We start from the raw sequence: 19,425 nt of genomic DNA, 5'->3' as shown, positions 1-19,425 counted from the left end.
AGCAATAGCAATCAATTAAATCATCAGTCAACTCATACAGCACGTAGCCACCTTTAACCATGACATTTATAAGTACCTTCAAGAAAAGAGCGTACATCCATCTTAAAGGCAGGCAACGCGCCTCCAACGCCTCTGATTTTCAGGTGTCCATGGGCGGCAGTGATCGCTTACCATCAGGCGACCTGTCTGCTCGTTTGCCTTCTATTTAATATATATAAAAAAGTAAAAAAAAAAGAAACGTAGCTATAGAATGACTTACTCTACTTTGGTTGGTTCAACGGAAGGTAACGTAATGTTGGAAAAAAACCGCGCTATAATAATCGTTTCTAAAAGCATGAAATAAGCCACCAAACTCCACAATACAAAACAAAATACACGCTGCATCAGGATAAACAAAAAGCATATGCCATAACATTAGATAACGACTGATCGAAGCGTAATAATATACAATTATAACAAACAGCACGAATGGAAACATCGGCCAAGAGCGAGTCTGACGTGCGCACAAAGATTTCTTTACTATCTATCTATATATTAAAATTATGAAAAAAACCCCGACCGCGACATAGTGGACCGACTTTGATGAAACATAATTAAGAACACTCCCGACTAACTCAGCTTTCAAACAAAAAAAAAAATCGAAATCGGTTCATCCGTTCGAGAGCTACGCTGCCACAGACAGACACACACACACATACAGTTTGACAGACCACAGACAACAGACAGACAGACAGACACGTCAAACTTATAACACCAAATGGCAAAATTAACACATTTTGTTTTTCTAAAAATAATTTAATTTGTAACAAATTTTTATTTTTATTGGTTTTTAGTACCTATTTGTACCGTTCCCGCGGTACTATAGCCGATGCAGGCCGGGGTTCGAGTAGACCAAAAAGGAGATGGCGGGACGACTGGGCCCGTTTCTCGAAACGTACAAGCCTTGTATTACAAGTCCGCGAACTGTCAAATCGTATGGGTTGTCATGGAAACACACTACAAGGCTTGTACCTTTCGAGAAACGGGCTACTGGACGCATTCTACCCAGACTGGTGGGAAAACGCTGCCAACAGGGTCGAGTGGAAAAAACGAGTGGAGGCCTTTGCCCAGTAGTGGGGCATTAAATAATAAAAAAAAAGCCTTTTATTTTTTGCAGACTTAAATAATAACATGCTACAATTTATCTGGTCAATATAATTAATTATCTATTTAAAATATTATTATAGTGGGGCATTAAAAGAGGCTAATTAAAAAAAAATATGTTCGTATTTATAGGGGAAACATATTATAAGTATATATATATAATATATACGAGTATATATATTTGTAATTTTTTTAATGTCAGACTGATGGACGAACGGATATAGAGTTTTATTAATAGGGTACCGTTTTACCTTTGATTACGGAACCCTAAAAAGAACAGCGATTTAGTATTTCACCAAAATCGATCGCGTAATAGTGCAATTACACTCAAATTGTTCGGCAAGTTTACACGGAGCGGCACACGCGCCACAAAATGGGGGTATAACAAGAAAACTTTCCTTGTTTCGGGAAATGGAAATATAATATGCGAGAACACGTTTGTACTATTTTAGGTTATAAAGGTATGCATGTTGGTAACGTATTATTTTACGTTATGGGTAGGTTGTAAGGTGTTATAAAAGTTTCTACCTTGAACCCAGTCACACCGATGCGATCCTCAAATAAGTCTTGAGTTATCAGATATTATTTAGCATTTTATTTAAATCATCAGGTTTTTTATGGTCGTCCCCGGTTATTATTATGTCGTATTGCTTTATTACTGTTAATATTTAAATTATTATACATGCATATAAAGTTAGATTACAATTTAACATCCAATTTAAGTCGTCCCCGGTTGATAAATAATACGCGCAATGTTCACTGAACATTATTGATTTCACTTACAAAGTTGTTTGCCGATTTTTTTTGTGTATTGTGTGAAGCAAAACTCTATGAGGCATGTCAGAAAGTAACTCAGAATCTTTCTACGACAGAATGATTCACACTCGGAATGATTTAGCATTTTAGTCTGATTCAAAATTATGTAAATAACCTTACATTCCTATTTATGGATGATCGTTGTATGCACTAAATTAGCTAAAAGAAACTCCCAAAATAAGCCATGGCATATATTTATTTTTTTATCTTCTTCGAAATACGAGAGTAGCCATTGTTTTCAGCCCGAACCTCTGTCACAGTAACAAAAGCCCAAATCCCAAGATACATCGGTACAGGATAAACAAAACTATTGTTCTGGATTTTCTTTGTTCAGTTTTTCAAATTAAGTTTATTACTGTTATTATGCTACATATAGATAGTGTCTTGTATGAGAAAGTTTAATATGTATAACTCCGGTTAGCTAAGCAATAAGTTCCAATAGGTAATCAAGATCTACATAATAATGTAATTTGACGCAATAAAACATATGATAAATTAATAAAAAATATACATTTCGAATTACGTAATATTTAACGCGCGTATATACAATAGATAATTAATGAATTAGATTCGTACTACTCCAAAGAAAGATGGCGGCTATAGTTCTTAACTTTTTGATTTTATTATTGCTTAACACATCATTGAGTGGCGTGAACCCTCTTTATGGTTGCCAGGTCAAACAAACGGTTTGTACCTCAAAAAGGGAAATCGCTGGAATTAGCTACGAGCTAGCGCTACGAAAACGTTGGTTGTTAGGTAGGTACATGTTCTGAGGCAAAAGCGTTTTGCTTTGATACGATTATACAGTTATTTTTCTTATACAGCGCTATTTCATGCGCTCTCGGAAACCCTCCCATACCGAATAAGGCACTGGTCCCACCGCGAGCTAGTAAACTATTAGCTGTCGGCTATAAAAACGAACAAAAAATAAGCCCCCCCGTGCAAATAAAAGAGACACGGCGATTTTGATAGCGCACCGCTAAACATCGCCGTGTCATCCTTTTATTTACACGGGAGTGATTATATTTTGTTCGTTTTTATAGCCGGTAGCTCATTCGCGGTGGGACCAGTGTCTTACCCCCCATCCATACAGAATGTGCTTTTTGCCCGCACTAGTGACTGATCGAAACTTCAGAGTGCAATTTGTACGGAAAAAACGTCGTACGATACACCTGCAAAAAGGAAAATCGTAACTCGTGTCAATTTAAAACACTCCCTTGGGTCGTGTTTTATTTTTCCCGCACTTGTATTGTAATGTTCTATTTCGGCATGTTTTTCAACTTTACAGCAGAGGAAAGAGGCGCTTTGCTTCTTCTTTTCTTATGCACACTGCCAAGGAGTGGAATTCTTTGCCGGCGGCTACATTTCCGAGCTCATATAACCCGGCAACCTTTAAATCAAGAGTGAACAGGCATCTTCTGGGTGAGCTCACTCCATCGTAGGCCACATCTTTGCCTTTGGCTAGTCTGTGGCCAAGAGTAAGTCCATTTATAATTTAAAAAAAAATATGCTTCGCTCAGTCAAGTTGGTCTTATTCAAAACAAAATATTAAATAATTCAGAATTCATGAAAAATTGTTAACTGTCTTTAAACAACTTGAAGCACGAAATGTGAGAAGAATTTAATAAGAAAGCGAGGAATATCTCAGTAAATTAAACATTACTGAGTGCAAGGAAATGTTTCGAATGTCCATTAAGACTTGTTTGAATTCCTTTTCAAACAACGTTCTCGGTTTAAATTAAATTCTCGGGTATTACTTATTGTCTGACATGATCTTAATAGCCATTGCAATAGTATAGTATAGTATTCGGCCGGGTAACCTCCGTCGGGTAACCCACGTACTCGTGCGCCGCACTTATTTTAATTGTGAACGTCGGTAAAATGTCGTTAATAGCTTTGGAAAGTGTCATTCGTGAGCTACAAAGAACAGTGACCACACTCGTTAAAAAAGTGAGTACTCTACAAACTACAATAACTGAGCAAAGTCGATTATTGCAAGCGCAAGCGACAATGGCTAACCAGCCAAATATAGAAGTCGCTGATAAAACCCCGAAGACTACCCGCGAGATTTCGATTCCTGCCGCACCAGCCCCAAAAGCGCTGCAGCGCCCTGCGCGCCAAGCGCGTCTGAACGCTGTTGCTGCGCTAAATAATAAACGCAGCGCTGCAGGTAAGCGACAGCCGCAGGTGGACGGAGTGCAGCATCTGAGTGACGTAGCGCCACAGCCGGCGACACCCGATTCTTCACGATCTCTGTCGAATACACCGTCAAGTGTTGGGGCCACTAAACCAGAGGTTAAAACTCCACTGACTAGCGCCGCGGCGGCGCACAATGACGAACTATGCTCCCAAGATGAAAATGACTGGCAAGTGGCGAGCGGAAGAAAAAAACGCAGGCCGAAGCGCAAAATAATGGTTGGTGTCGGAAGCGAGGATGATGAGTTAAAGTCTGTCGAGCGAATTAAATACCTCCAGGCTTGGTCATTTCAACCTAATACTACAGAGAATAATGTCAAAAACTTTTTAAACAAAATTACAAACAGTCCAGACTTTTACGTCGAGAAACGCAATATAAAGTCGACGAGACACGCATCATTTATTATTGGTATACCCGAACACTTATTTGATCGCTTCAACTCGCCGACGGTATGGCCGCCGCGCGTCCGCATATCGCAGTGGTTTCTCGTGCGTCCCCGCAACGGGCGGGGCGCGCAGAATGATGGACTATCGCACTCATCGCCTCCCGCTCCCGCCCCTGTTATCAGCACCGGAGCGCGCTAAGGGGACAAGGGACGGAACCACTATGACGTCAGCGTGTGCGCCGATAATAGCAACCGGTCCACCGCCGAATGGGACAGATGGGCGAAATGCTGACCAGACCGATGTTGCGAAGCGGAATGCACGTAAACAACTACGCGTCATACAACAAAACGTTCAATGCCTTCGTAATAAGACCTATACTATTGAATGTTTACTTCAATCTGACTTAAAATGTGATATATTTTTAATGACGGAACATTGGCTAGAATCAAATGAAATTGAAATATTGAACATTACCAACTATAATATAGTTTCCCATTTCTGCCGCCAATCACGTAGGCACGGCGGAGTTTGTATTTACGTAAAAAATAGTTTAAATGTATTAGCAAGAGATGATCTATGTAAGTTTTCTATTGAGATGCATATTGAAATATCCGCTATTCAAGTTATTGAAATTAATCTAATTGTAATATGTATTTATCGGTCTAATACTGAGGGCGATTCTACTATATTCTTCAATCAATTAGAATTATTGCTTAGCTCAATTATAAATGAAAATGCCCATATTTTGATAATGGGTGATGTGAATATCGATTTACTACAAACATCCAAGCAGAAGCGTGAACTACTGGGCCTTTTGGACTTATTTAACCTTAAATCGCATGTCAACTTTCCTACAAGAGTTCAGGGAACGTCTAAAACGTGTTTAGATCACGGCTACGCTGATCTCATGAGGGATCAATTAAAATCATACCCCATCGAACGTGCGGTCAGTGATCATTTTGCAGTGTGTGTTGAAATAAATATTCCTGATAACAATCATCGCCCTAGCTACTGCTTACAGCGGCCACTGACTCAAAACAAACTACTATTTTTTTTGGACTTAATCAGCCATATTGACTGGCTAAACTTAGCGAATGGGAATGTCAATTTCGATAGCGTTATGACGGCCGTTGCAAACAAGTTTAATTATTACTTTCCACTAAAAAAAGTCGCAATTGCGCATAAAGAGAAATCATGGTGCGATAATAGAACTAATGAAAGTAAAAACTTTGTTCAACTTTTGGCAATGCTGCGGAGATTTTACCCAGAAAACACAGAGCTAAATAATTTATTCCTGTCTAGTAAATGCAAACATGACGGTTTGTTAAAAAAGGTAAAAAGAGAATACTTAAACCGCTCGATGGCTAATGCATCAAACTCTTCCAGGTCCCTTTGGCGCATGATTAAATCTCAAACAAACAAGGGGCCGCGAGCGGACGACACGCTGGCCGTGCTGCGGCACGCAGTTTGCGGACCTACTGGTTCGAACATCCAACTCGCCGAATCACTCAATGCGTATTATCTGTCAGTCGTGCGTGATACACCTCAGAGACCTAATATTCCTAATGCAATGAGTTACCTGCGTATGAATGTTCCGTGTGTGGCGAGAACGATGTTCCTCACGCCGTTTACAGTTGGGGAACTCATGGCAATAATAAAACAGATAAAGCCTAAGGCGACTAAAGATATATATGGCCTACCGACGCATATATTACGTGGCCTCCCAGCAAATCCTCTGCATGCTTTGTGCTTTTTATTTAACCAGTCCGCGTGTAACGGAAACTATCCATTCACTCTAAAGAAAATTAAGGTAACACCGGTTTATAAAGGAAAGGGTTCTAAGAAAGAACAAAAATGTTATAGACCCATATCCATTGTCCCGGCTGTGTCAAAAATGTTCGAGATGGGATTGTGCAATCGATTGAATAAATTCTTAACCATGAATAACTCACTATGTAAACAGCAGCACGCTTACCAAACCGGTAAATCTACGATCGGTGCCACTCGACTTTTGTTAAGTACTGTAATAGGCCATCTAGAAAATAAGAAGCGTGTAGCTGCTGTTTTCTTTGATCTATCGCGTGCGTTCGATCTTGTCGACCACAATCTCATCGAGAACAAATTAGAGCATTACGGCGTCCGTGGGATTGCTCAGAAGATCATCATGTCGTTCTTGAGTGACAGGGAGCAAGCCACGGATGTAAATAACGAACGATCGAGCCTTAACCCGATAGGTGATAGATCTGTGCCCCAAGGATCAAATATAGGAAATAATATATTTCTTATCCTAATGAACGATCTTCCCTTCGACTCGCCTATTGTAGACTTTGTAATGTACGCCGACGACATCTGTGCCATCGTGAATGCAGAAAGTAGGGACATACTGCTAAGAAATGTCCAGATTGTCATTCAACGCCTTTCGGATTGGTTCACTGTAAACGGAATGGTTCTAAACCTTGAAAAAACAAGCTCCATAGAATTCAACTTGAAACAAGGCGCGGATGCCGCGAACTCCTCGAATTCGGTACTTGTGCAAGATACTACCATCACTTTTGTTGCACATGCGCGGTTCTTAGGTTTTACTCTGGATTCTGGTCTGAGGTGGCATGAACATATCGACAAGATATGCACAAAACTGAATTCGGCCTATTACATAATATCTCGGCTTATGCCTATCCTGTCTAAGGAGAACCTAATGATAGCCTATCATGCATACTGTCATTCTGTGTTGTCGTATGGTTTGGATTTGTGGGGCTTGGCTGCTGACAGGGACAGGCCATTCCTAATACAAAAGAAAATTATTAGAAAAATGGCGCGAGCCGCCCCTGATGCGCCGGCTCGTCAGTTATTTATTGACCTCCGTATCCTTACTTTACCCTGTATGCTGATTTTGGAGGTAGGCAAATATGTGAGGCATAATCTAAGTATGTTTCCAAGAAAAAATTGGACCAGCAATCGCTTCCGTGACCAGAGGCAATACGATTTAGAATTGCCAATACATAGACTTAAAAAAACCGCCCTTTCCTTACATGTATTGGGACCTAAACTTTATAATAAGATCCCAGTATGTATTAAAGCTGCACGCACCAACTTAGGGTTTGTTCTAAAACTAAAATCCCATTTAATCCAAAAGGCCTATTATTCAGTAGCTGAATTCTTGGATGAATAGAACAATAGAACACAAAAATTGTTTCAATGTTTTAATTGAGATCAAATGCTAATTTAGTCATTGCTATATTTATTATGACACCCATCATTTTTGACATTTTGTATTATTCCTTTGTAAATAATATACCTATGTACCTAATTGTAAGACTGACGATGTATAATTAATACAAATAAATGAATATGAATATGAATATACTATACGCAAAAGTAATTATATGATTACTCGTATTTAGAGCACAGAATATGGACTTTATAATATGTTACAAGAAAAACTGTTGAGTGTTTTAGATTTACTGACTTATTTGGTTTGTAAGAAAATATACATATTTAGCAATTACATTTTTTTATTCGAAAAACATTACATAACTTACTCGTACTTTTACTATTATTAAAATTCATAATTCAATGATTTGCCACTCTGCAGATTTAGAGAAACATATTTTAGCCCCTTACTAACTATGTATACCTATTACTATAATGGTCGTTATGAATTATATGCGTTTATTCACAAAAATCACCTAAAAGCCCTTACAATTGAAATCAGGCTTTATTTTTTATTAACACAAAACTTTTTTATTTGTAAATTTTATTTTATTATAGTTTGATCTGCGATTGACACTAGTCACACCTGATGGACAGTGAAGAAATTGAATATATCTAACGTATATTTTCGTATACCCGAAACCGCGCGCGTCTGAAGCCGTTTTTAGCAGTCACAGGGTTAAGCCGCATCGCACTCCCGATGATGAATGGCTAATTTCGCACTATTAGTATGCGAAACGCGTCGAAACTGAAAGCCGCTGAGTTATACGTATATTGACGTGCTATAGTGCTACCCCAAAGGGATGGTACATTTACTTACTTGTACTACCAATACAGTTTAAAGAGAAATTAATATTATGGGCATTATGTCTACTACCATCTTTAATTCAATTTATCAGTGAGGTAGTTTCGCTAATATATGGTTTGTAAGTAATGTAAGTAATCATACTTTGACTATTAAGACGATGATTGTTTTAATAGAGATTGAGATTTTTATCACTCTTTTAAACGAGTGTCAACATCAACAATCAAGACATTGACATTGTACTGTATAAAGCAGCATAAATTAAAAAAAGATGATTTCCAATTCGACCAGATGTTTTATCGCTAAGTGTCTTTAAAACTCACATTCTAACCTGCAGAAAAAACTAAAAAAAAAACAAACAAAATCTAGTACTTAGCTCCAAAATAAAATCAAAAAGAAACTTCATACAATGTGTTTAATGAAAAGCTTTGAGCAATCGTGTGTCAAGGATTTTGGCAGTAGACACGAATGTCTCACCCTAAGCCCTCTATAATAGCTACACTTACATTTGTCGTTATCTCCGGTGCCACCTGCGACCAGATTGGGCGTAAGTTTAGCGTCCTGACCGACTCTAATTTACACAATTTGTTTGGGGTTTGATACGACTTTGATCATTTCTGTAGCTGTTTGAGCTCACTTTATTATTTAATATCGACAAGTCTACCTATAGTAGGATACTATAATATTTTGTTCGCAGATTTTTAAAAAATTAAAAAAAAAATTTCTTCATTCAATTCCAATGACATTATGCGTAGCCATTAGATGTAAACGCATGCAGCGTTTGCTTGTACGTCTACGTCTACGTTTAGAACTTAATGTTTATTTAAGTGAAACAATTTTTTTTTTCATTTCGATATTATATTACGATATACCGTGATCAACCATGGTTCTTTGATATTTTGAAGGCATAAAAGCTATACGGACTCGTTGATATTGACTATGTCTAATAGTTTTTTTTCTGAGTGCAAGTTAAATGTATTATAAACTGTGTCTTTAGAGAAATTAAATAATAGGCACTGGTATCGATGAGAAAACAAAATGTAATTAAGTTAATCAATAAAAGTAGACAAAAGGAATATAAAAAAAACATAGATAAAAAACTATAAAAAGTTAAAATTATATAACAAGTTTGTGAAGTCTTGCACATTGTCAATTGTCTTGTCATGATCAAAATAATAAATTGTTCCATTAGAATCGGCCTCCTTATCTTACCTTACCCCATCCAACTCTTTAACTGCGACATCTTATGCCACAGTTAAAGAGGCCTTGAGAAACTTGGTAGCTTTGTCATTTTGGCCTTGGCAGTTATGGTGTGACCCAAATAATTTATCTCAGTGTTTAGTAAAATAATTAAGGAAATACTACTGAAATATAACACAACAATAATTACAACAATAAATTGCTCTGATAATTAGATAAGATTAAGATTATAATATATATCGTCACTACTTTTAAAAAATCTCGTATCTCACGCTGTTCCTCAAAGTTAAAACGCAGTAAGTCTATATGCATTTCATACATACTTACTACAATTTTCTTTTTATTGACAGACGAAGATACAAGTTTTTTTAAAAGTAGTGACGATATGTAATGAACTATTCATAAGTTTTAATTATATATATTACGCCTACACGAATAAATATATTTTTGAGTTTGAGTTTGACAACTTATTTATAACCTACCTGCGTTATTAATGAACTGACAAATGTCTTCTGTTAAACTCAATTTTACGTAATTTAAGTATATCGAAAATCTCTGTGAATTTTAAGTGTCAACAATCTGATCACCAAATCCTACCTACTACCCGCAGATAATCCTATTACGAAACCAAGCGTAGATTCACCGCTCAGCTGCACCTGCATTGCTGTCAATCATACCTTAGTCCCGAAGCCTCGGTGAATTACGTTGGAACAATGATGTCTTATTGACGAGCTAATTCGATCAAACTCGATTAAGAGGGGATTAACCGCGATGCATAATGTAGTATTGCATATTGCACGAACGTCAAGAATTAATTTTATTGGCTTATTAACATAGAATTTATTTATTTATTTAAACTTTATGTGCAATTTCGTTTTCATTCAACCCCTTATTTGCCAAGAGTGGCACTGAAATTTGAGTAGTTTCATGTGCTCTGCCTACCCCTTTACGGGATACAGGCGTGATTGTATGTATGTATGTATGTATGTGCAAGTAAAAAAAAATACAAATGGCGGACTTAATGCCTAGTGGCATTCTCTACCAGTCAACCATCGGGCCAAACAGAGACAAGTAAAAATTGTGCAAAGAGAATGAAAAATAACAAAGATTAGAATTTATTGAAAACAACTGAAGTACTATACAAAATCCTGATAAAATACATAAATAAGAATATAATTATATGTATTTTTTTAAGTGAAACTTCTCATTAGAAGTCAAATTATTTGACTTCCAACTGACAGCATTAAACGTTTAAAGCACAGTGTTGCCAACTCGAATTTTGAAATACCCCTGACTATTTTAATTTTTCCACATTACGAAGTTTCACTTCTCCCGCACATTTTTTTTTATTTTTAAATAAATATTGTTTTGGTCGATTGGGAAGAATGAGAAGCGTGCATGGCCAAAACAAATACGCAGAGAGGTAGCACTGATTGACTAAGTAGGACGTTATCTACTTATTCGCGGATTAGTAAAGTAATGTTCTAGATTTTGATTATTTTGACAAATGATATAAAAGGAGTACGGTGTATTATTGCATTCATATTTTAACTGTGTTATGTTGGATGTAACTACAAGCACAGAGTTATTTAACTAAAAACGTAATAAAAAAAAACACTATTTGCATAAAATATTACAAGATAGGTTTTATGAAATCTTCTAGACATCATTTAGCTTAGCTGATCTGGAGTAAGATATACATCAAAATGAATGTAGTCAGACTGGTTTAAGTACGTTTTTACATAAAAAAATACTTCTGAAATGGTAGAATGTATAAAAGAACACAATTCCTTAAAAAAAGACGCTAGCTCCAGAAAATCAACGTCTCTAAGTACGGCGTAATGCCGTGTTTTATGCTAAAAGTTTTCGCTTGTTTGCGCAAATTCATTTTTGTACAATTTGTTTTGCAAGTTTTTAAATAAAAATTATAACAATTATTAAATTTATTAAAATATGAAATGTATAATCAGGATAAAATATAAATAGTATAATAAAGAAGTGCCTATTAAAAATAATAAAAAAGTCTACCTACCTAGGACGTAATATCATTGGTTCTGCGACATTATTTTGTTAATTATTGAAACACTATATTGTTGTTCAAAATTAGTTTCATATAATTTAGGAACCCACAAGGATCTATACCGTGCATGAAAATTTTCCAAATAAATTATTTTAATCAATTGTTCATATACTATGAAAAACATCTTAGTACAGGTAACCTCTCGGCTTTGACCTAACAACTTCAGCCAGTGTTCAACTAGCACTAATTGGACGCTTGGAGCGCTAGCGTTCGGGCTTCGAGCAGTCTTTGATTTGAAGTTGGACCGATTGGAGGATAACGGGTGCTTGCAGTTTTTAGTTATCAGTTTTGTCTCGTTTCTGCGTTAAATAACAGAAATTATATTAAAAAAAGAGTATTGTATTGTCGCTGTGCTAATCCTATATCATCAAGTACTATTTGTGTATGTTTTATTCTTTAAGCAACATTATATGAAATCTGGAAACTTTTTGACAATGCTAGCCAGACTTAAGGTCTCAACTTGACAACATTGTTAAAAAAAGTTTTCGTTGGGATACAGATATTTTTTAAGTACTTATTATAAGTAACTATAACTTTATTTAATATTACTTCCAGGTTACATATTGGTAGCAGGAAAGACACGTCACGTATATTCGACACGTTTTGGACACAAATCCTGAACATGTCCTCATTCAGATTCAAGGCGAGTTCGAGAATCGGAAGATATGTCCTGAATCTTAAGGTAAACAATTTGGGATACGTTATATTATGTAACATTTTGTAGTTTAATTCAGTCGACAGTCGACTTTCAGGCAACTTATATTATTTTACAGTCTCATTTCTTTAAACTTTCAGGCTTACCTACTCACAATATTGAGTTTAGAATCATACATTTTATTGGACCGTAATAGCGCTATTTATATAGTTTTAATCGCCTTAATAGTTGTTTGTTTGGAAATCTCTTCGGATAAAAGGGTAATATATAAAGTCAATTCGCAGGAATTCATTTCGTAAATGGGTTGCAACTTGATTTTATGAGTGCTCAAAATAAGATGAATATATCTACTTATTACTTTTTTTAGACATGGTATTGATACCTCGGCAATAACAAAAAAAACTACAATATAGCGCCACCTAAACCCAGCACATTTCTGTAATGCTAAATTGAAATGATATGAACGAGTTACTGTGGCAAAAATGTAGGTACCTAACGTTATTTAGACATAAAAGGAAGCCGTGATTCATCTTTATATTAAAAAAAAATTATAAATTATTACAAATTTTTCAATTCATATCAATAGGTTCAATAGGTATCAATAGGTTGTCTGGAAGAGATCGCTCTTTAGCGATAAGACCGCCTCTTGTTTTACCTCTTAAGTTGTTGTTTATACTTGCTATGTTGTTTCGTGTATTGAGGTGTGCAATAAAGAGTATTTGTATTGTATTGTATTGTATTGTATTCACTGTTATAATTATAACCACTCATAAACTCATAACTTTAAATTTATGAATTGATGCTTCAATAAGTCCAGTTTTATCTAGATATTATTTGTGGTCATGGTTCGTTAATATTTCTTGTAAGTGGGTAGCTTTTGCACATTTTAATTTTTCCTCAGTCACCCGTTGACCACGAACGCTGTAAAGAGTTCGAAACGTCGGGATGTATTTTAAATTCATTATACGCGATTTAATCCGTTTCCATAGTTTTATTTCATAAGTCCAGTTTTAGTTTAAATATAATATTCACAAGTATTTGAAAGCTTACCTTTCATTATAAATGAATAGCTAGAACAAACTAACCACGACCGCGAATAGCAAATATTTATTAAATGGACTACGAGATATCATGCGATGGAAGTTCAACATTTTATTTGATGAAAACTACGTTATAAATGTATTGAGAAAGGCTTACGTTTATTTAAAATAAAGTACATTTATATGAAAACAAGTACTCAAGTCTTGCTAAGTGATTGTATCATTATATTTATTTGTTAAAGGCTTATAATGTAAGTACATCAATATTTATTGTCTCAAATATCCCCTGTAAGATATGAGTATGAGTATTCCCTTAATATTTATTTACGATAGCATTTACAGGTTCAATAAAAAGTTACAACACAAACAGTTAAAGTTCCGGTACCTTTACCAATTCAACTGTTTCAAGTTCCGGTACCTTTACCAATTCAACTGTTTCAACATCTTAGCAGTTTTAGTTCCAAAATAAGAAAATTTACACAAACGTTCTAAGGAAGTCAAATCTTGTTATGAACTTTTAGGCACTTTTTGAAAAGCAAAGAGACAAGCTTTTATGGTGAAAGAGTACTTAAAGAAAACATCATTATCTAATCGACAATAGAGTTGCTAATTAAATGTGGAAATAGTAACATCAACATCATGTGGAAATAGTAGACTTTCCAATCACAAATGGGAATAGTTACATCAACAATCGAATATTTTTTCAATCCAAAAACTATATTTTGTCATCAAGTCTACAAAGTAACATAAATTACTGGCTAATACGGCACGATTCTCGACTTAACCGCCATTAAAACCCTCTAAGAACAAAATGGTGTCTTGAACGTTTTCATTACATCATCGAGCAGAACAATGCTAGTTTAATGATGCCACTTCAGCAAAGTGTTCCTGTGCTCTACGGGCTTAGCCTTCATGGACTGCTAAATCATTACCTAGATTTTGTGGCTAATGCTTTCGTCACAATATGGCGAAAGTTTGAATTTTTAGACTGCTTTAACATGTCACTAGAATTAGCAACAATTAAGCTATATTTAGCTACCTATACCTGGATATTTTGCATTTAGACCAGTTGCGTCTATACCTACATATACACTATCGACGAATTCTTCACAGGGAACAACCAAAATGTAAACTAATGTTATTAATTTCATTTTCTACATTTTTTTACAAATATTTTGACTTTTTAAAGTTATAACTTAAATTTCTTTATATAACAAATTAATAAATACTGATAAATGTATAATTATTGACTATACGATACTAGAAATTAATTATTGACGTGTAAAATATTATTTTTTACCAATAAACGCTATCTATCTATCTATTGAGTTTAACCGAATGATGAACGAATAAATAAAATTTATATACATAGAAAACATCCATGACTCAGGAACATCTGTGCTCATCACACAAATAAATGCCCTTACCGGGATTCGAACCCGGGACCGCCCGGGATAAATAAATTAACGAAACATAGCTAATGATATAAACATAGCAATATTATTTGTATTTTTATCAGTTTCTTGCAGAAAGTTAGTATAGAAAATATGAGACGGTAGCAGGGCACTTGTTGCCTGGAATATTGTACACATCAAACCTTCACTTAAAAAGGAAATCATTCGAGCAAATAAACGTTTAGGAACGTTATCGAGTTTACATTATTACTGTGTTTATTCAGTAAATGCTTCATAAATAATTCTTTCCAAGTCTTTCCCTTTAACTACTTGGGTTCATACTAACGAAAACTGGTCAGAATCTAGTTAACTTTGTAGAGAATATTTTGGGTACTATATAAAAAAAAAAACACGGAAAAACAGTGTTTGGAGTAGCTTTTCAAAATTTAAGTTAGCAACACTGAGCGTTAAACATTTAACGTAGTCAGTTGGAAGTCGCATTATAAGTTTCACTTCAAAAATTTGGTATATTTATCCATTATACAGCGCGTAAACCTAATAAGGGCGATAAATGAAACCAGGCATATAATTCAATAGTTTATCATTAATTAAGAGGTGTCTTTGAGTTACTCTTAATTTTCACCCCATAATGATTTTTTTTTATTTTGAGTGGTTGCGATGACAATCAATTCCTACTAGCAAATCAGAAATGTCAAAACTGTTAGTAAATTATTATGAAATACTGTGGTTGCGATGAAATTATGTTTAAAAATAACAATCTTCTAATTATGATTTCAACTAGTCAACGAGCGTTAAACGCGAGTGTGTTTGCATTACGTTGCGGGCCGAATTAATTTGTATGGATAAAAAAAAATTCAATTTTAAGTAAAACTTATCTAATTCCTTTCTTTATGTCCTATACTCACCACCGTTAAGAGGTTCGCCCATATTATGTTTACACCCTGTAGAATACTACAAAATAAATATAACAACAGATAAGTATAGAGGTTGAAGCGAAAGTGATTTGTCAGGATCGTAGCAAATGGAAATCCTTGACCTCTGCCTACACCTGTGGAAAACAGGTGTGATTGTACGATAACTGAAGTTTACATAAGATTCTGACGCAAAAGGTTTAAATTACCCGTTGGTCGTTTTAACATTTCGTATTTTTTAACCCCTGACGCAAAAACGAAGGGGTGTTATAAGTTTGACGTGTCTGTCTGTCTGTCTGTTTGTGTGTCTGTCCGTGGCATCGTAGCTCCCGAACAGATGAACCGATTTAGATTTAGATTTTTTTGTTTGAAATATGACTTATTCGGGATTCGGGAGTGTTTCTTAGCCATGTTTCATGAAAATCGGTCCACTATATGTCGGCGGTTTTTTTCAAAAGTTTAGTTTTGTGGTTAGGTTATTAGCGAGCGAGCGTATTTGTTTTGTTGATCTATTTTCAATATGATACTAGTTTCGAGTGTGTCGCTGCTAAAGGCATCTTAACTGATACAACTCACACGTGTTATTTTTGTATTAAATCAATATTTTTATTAAACAACAAGTATACAGGGTGGGGCCTGTAACAAAAGCAAAAAATTAAACTGTAGGCTATACTCCTTAAACTGACCAACATTTGTTCAGTGACTTTTAAAAATTATGTCTTTAAATTTTCAATTTTTCATACAAAATAAATATTAGTTACGCCATTATTTTGTCATTGTATTAAATCAATATTTTTATTAAACAACAAGTATACTATATCTACGAGTTCTAAATTATTCATATTTAATTCTAAACAAACACTATCACGCACTTCAGTCAATATTTCATATTTTTGTCCGTGCTCAAAATTATTCTCTCAAAACACATTTCCGCGATTTTTCTTTGTTTCATTAAAATATAACATTGTCGCCATAATTCAGAGGTGAAAGAATTTACAGGATACATAAATTGAGGACAAATGCCGTTCCCCCGGGAACCAGAGCTGGGATAAAGATAACGCCGTTCGGTTTGAGTTACGTAACCACCTTAGTAAAATTTTACTTTTAGACACATTACTTTAATCTAAAAAACCAGCCAAGAGCGTGTCGGGCCACGCTCAGTGTAGGGTTCCGTAGTTTTCCGTATTTTTCTCAAAAACTACTGAACCTATCAAGTTCAAAACAATTTTCCTAGAAAGTCTTTATAAAGTTCTACTTCTGTGATTTTTTTCATATTTTTTAAACATATGGTTCAAAAGTTAGAAGGGGGGGGACGCACTTTTTTTCCTTTAGGAGCGATTATTTCCGAAAATATTAATATTATCAAAAAACGATCTTAGTAAACCCTTATTCATTTTTAAATACCTATCCAACAATATATCACACGTTGGGGTTGGATGAAAAAAAATATTAGGATCCACTTTACATGTAGGGTTTACCCTAATAAAACATTTTTTTCCATTTTTTATTTTTTCATTTTGTTGGCGTGATTGATACACATATTGGTATTGGTACCAAATTTCAGCTTTCTAGTGCTGGTTACTGAGATTATCCGCGGACGGACGGACGGACGGACAGACAGACATGGCGAAACTATAAGGCTTCCTAGTTGACTACGGAACCCTAAAAAGACTGATATAGAAGGTTAAATACTTCTCGCACACTAGAGTGCTATTGCACGCAGGCCGAGCCGGACATATAGGAAAAACTTTCTCCCACGGGAGATTTTATATCTAATACTGTCTTCGGTTAGCGTGATAGTTATGTAATAAAACTATGGAAACGGTTTATATCGCGTATAATAATACAATACATTCCGACGTTTCGAACATTTTTCGCGTTCGTGGTCAACGGGTGACTGAACACTACCCACATACAAAAATAGTAATGAACCCAAAATAATACAACCAACCCGCCTTACCAGCCTTATAAGTCTATACTATTTATAGTTAAAAAATATATATTAGGTATGTTAATCTTATTTCTTTCAATAATAATAACCAAAACTGATAATTATGACAACAACCATTAAGACGCTAATGTATGTACCTACTTATTCTTTGCAAATAAACTTACTTACAATTGTATGAAAAAGCGGTTACGTGATTCCATCCCCCTTTCTTCAGAATGAAATGTAACTAAATGTATTTCCAAGGAAACCGGAGCTGGTATAAGATAACGCCCTTAGCTTACGTAAGGCCGCAGCTAACGTTTGCTTTTAGACAACATACTTTATACGGTTTTACAATTTTAAAATAATATTAAATGTTGAAATAAAAGCTCAAAAGAAGTAAAAATACTCAAATTTATATTTGATGCATTTTTAAAGATATGTAGGTCTAAATCTTCTATTATAAATCTAAACGAAGGTACTCTAATCAGTTACCCGCAAAAACGTTAAAGTTCGTTAATTACAAGTTGTATGATTTTTTATTAGTTGCTTTAGATGTTTTAGTTAAATTATTGAATCATATTTAATTAAAATTAAACATTATGCTATACACCTCAATTGTTACTGTTATTACTAGTTAGTTGAGATATTAATTCAATGTATATTCTCTGCAAACTCATATTGTGAAACGTTAATCAAACTGAAACCCTTTAGCAAGGTAAAAATAAACCGGGCTTAAATATACACGCAAACTTCGAAATAAAATCCTTTACACGGCAGAAACTTTTCATAGCAAAGCTTTGAAAGCTTTATACTCCAATACGTCAAACTTGTGGAGTCAAGGCGAACTTTTTCTACACAAAATCAAGTATGCGAAAACGCTTTCACCCTCCTTTCAATTCAAATATGGAACGAACTTCCCCGTGCCTTATTATTTTTAAGCTCAATTAAGTATATAAAGAAATGTACATTTAGTTTTTTTTACACACAATTTTTTTTTAACTTATATCCCCTTAATGTAATTAAGTATCTGAATTTTTGTAAATATTTTATTACAATTAAATATAATTTTATTTTTATACCGACTCCAAAACTTTAAGTACATTGTTCAAAACACGACATCAGAACCAGTTAAAAAGTTCCAATCTACTTTCAAACTCTTTCGAAACAAAACTTTTGAAACACTTGCCAACCTCAACCTTTTTAAAATTCCACATTAAAAACTTCACTGTTACTGGCCACAAATAAAAAAAATTATAAATGGAATCCTACCTTTTTTTGTAGCGTGCGGGAGCAGTGGTAGCGTCACGTCAAGTGCCGCGCGGCGGTCCGTATTCGACTGAACCGAGCCGCTGTAGGACCTTGCTGCAGCCACGAACCTGAGGGCCGATTGATCGGGCCTGGAGATGCTTGTGTCACTATTTACGTTCTGGTATTGAGGACTTTAGATTTAGGTTCCAGACAGAGATAAAAGATGGTAAATTATACCTATTTTATATCTAGATAGGAAAACTTAAGAAAATTGCAGAAGCTGTGTTACGTAAACCATGGTTATTTTACTGAGTTTCAGACCCACCTGACACTAGTTGTTTGCCCATGCTTTTACATTTTTTTATTCAGTAATGGATTTCTTACGT

The 19,425-nt window shown here is 35.1% G+C and overlaps 1 protein-coding gene across 1 annotated transcript in view; it reads right to left on the bottom strand.

Moving 5' to 3' along the window:
- The window catches only part of LOC125236044 (calexcitin-1), a 63,716-nt gene extending 44,539 nt beyond the window's left edge, over nt 1-19,177 (bottom strand). Inside the window, exon 1 of the mRNA XM_048142734.1 lies at nt 19,061-19,177. The gene's annotated coding sequence lies outside the window, so the exon portion shown is untranslated. The remainder of the gene's footprint in view (nt 1-19,060) is intronic.
- Nucleotides 19,178-19,425: the final 248 nt, after the last annotated feature.

This window comes from Leguminivora glycinivorella, chromosome 2 (assembly GCF_023078275.1).
Source record: "Leguminivora glycinivorella isolate SPB_JAAS2020 chromosome 2, LegGlyc_1.1, whole genome shotgun sequence".
NCBI classification, from domain to species: domain Eukaryota; kingdom Metazoa; phylum Arthropoda; class Insecta; order Lepidoptera; family Tortricidae; genus Leguminivora; species Leguminivora glycinivorella.
Note: the sequence above shows the minus strand (reverse complement) of the source record. Positions and strands in the feature narration are given on the sequence as shown.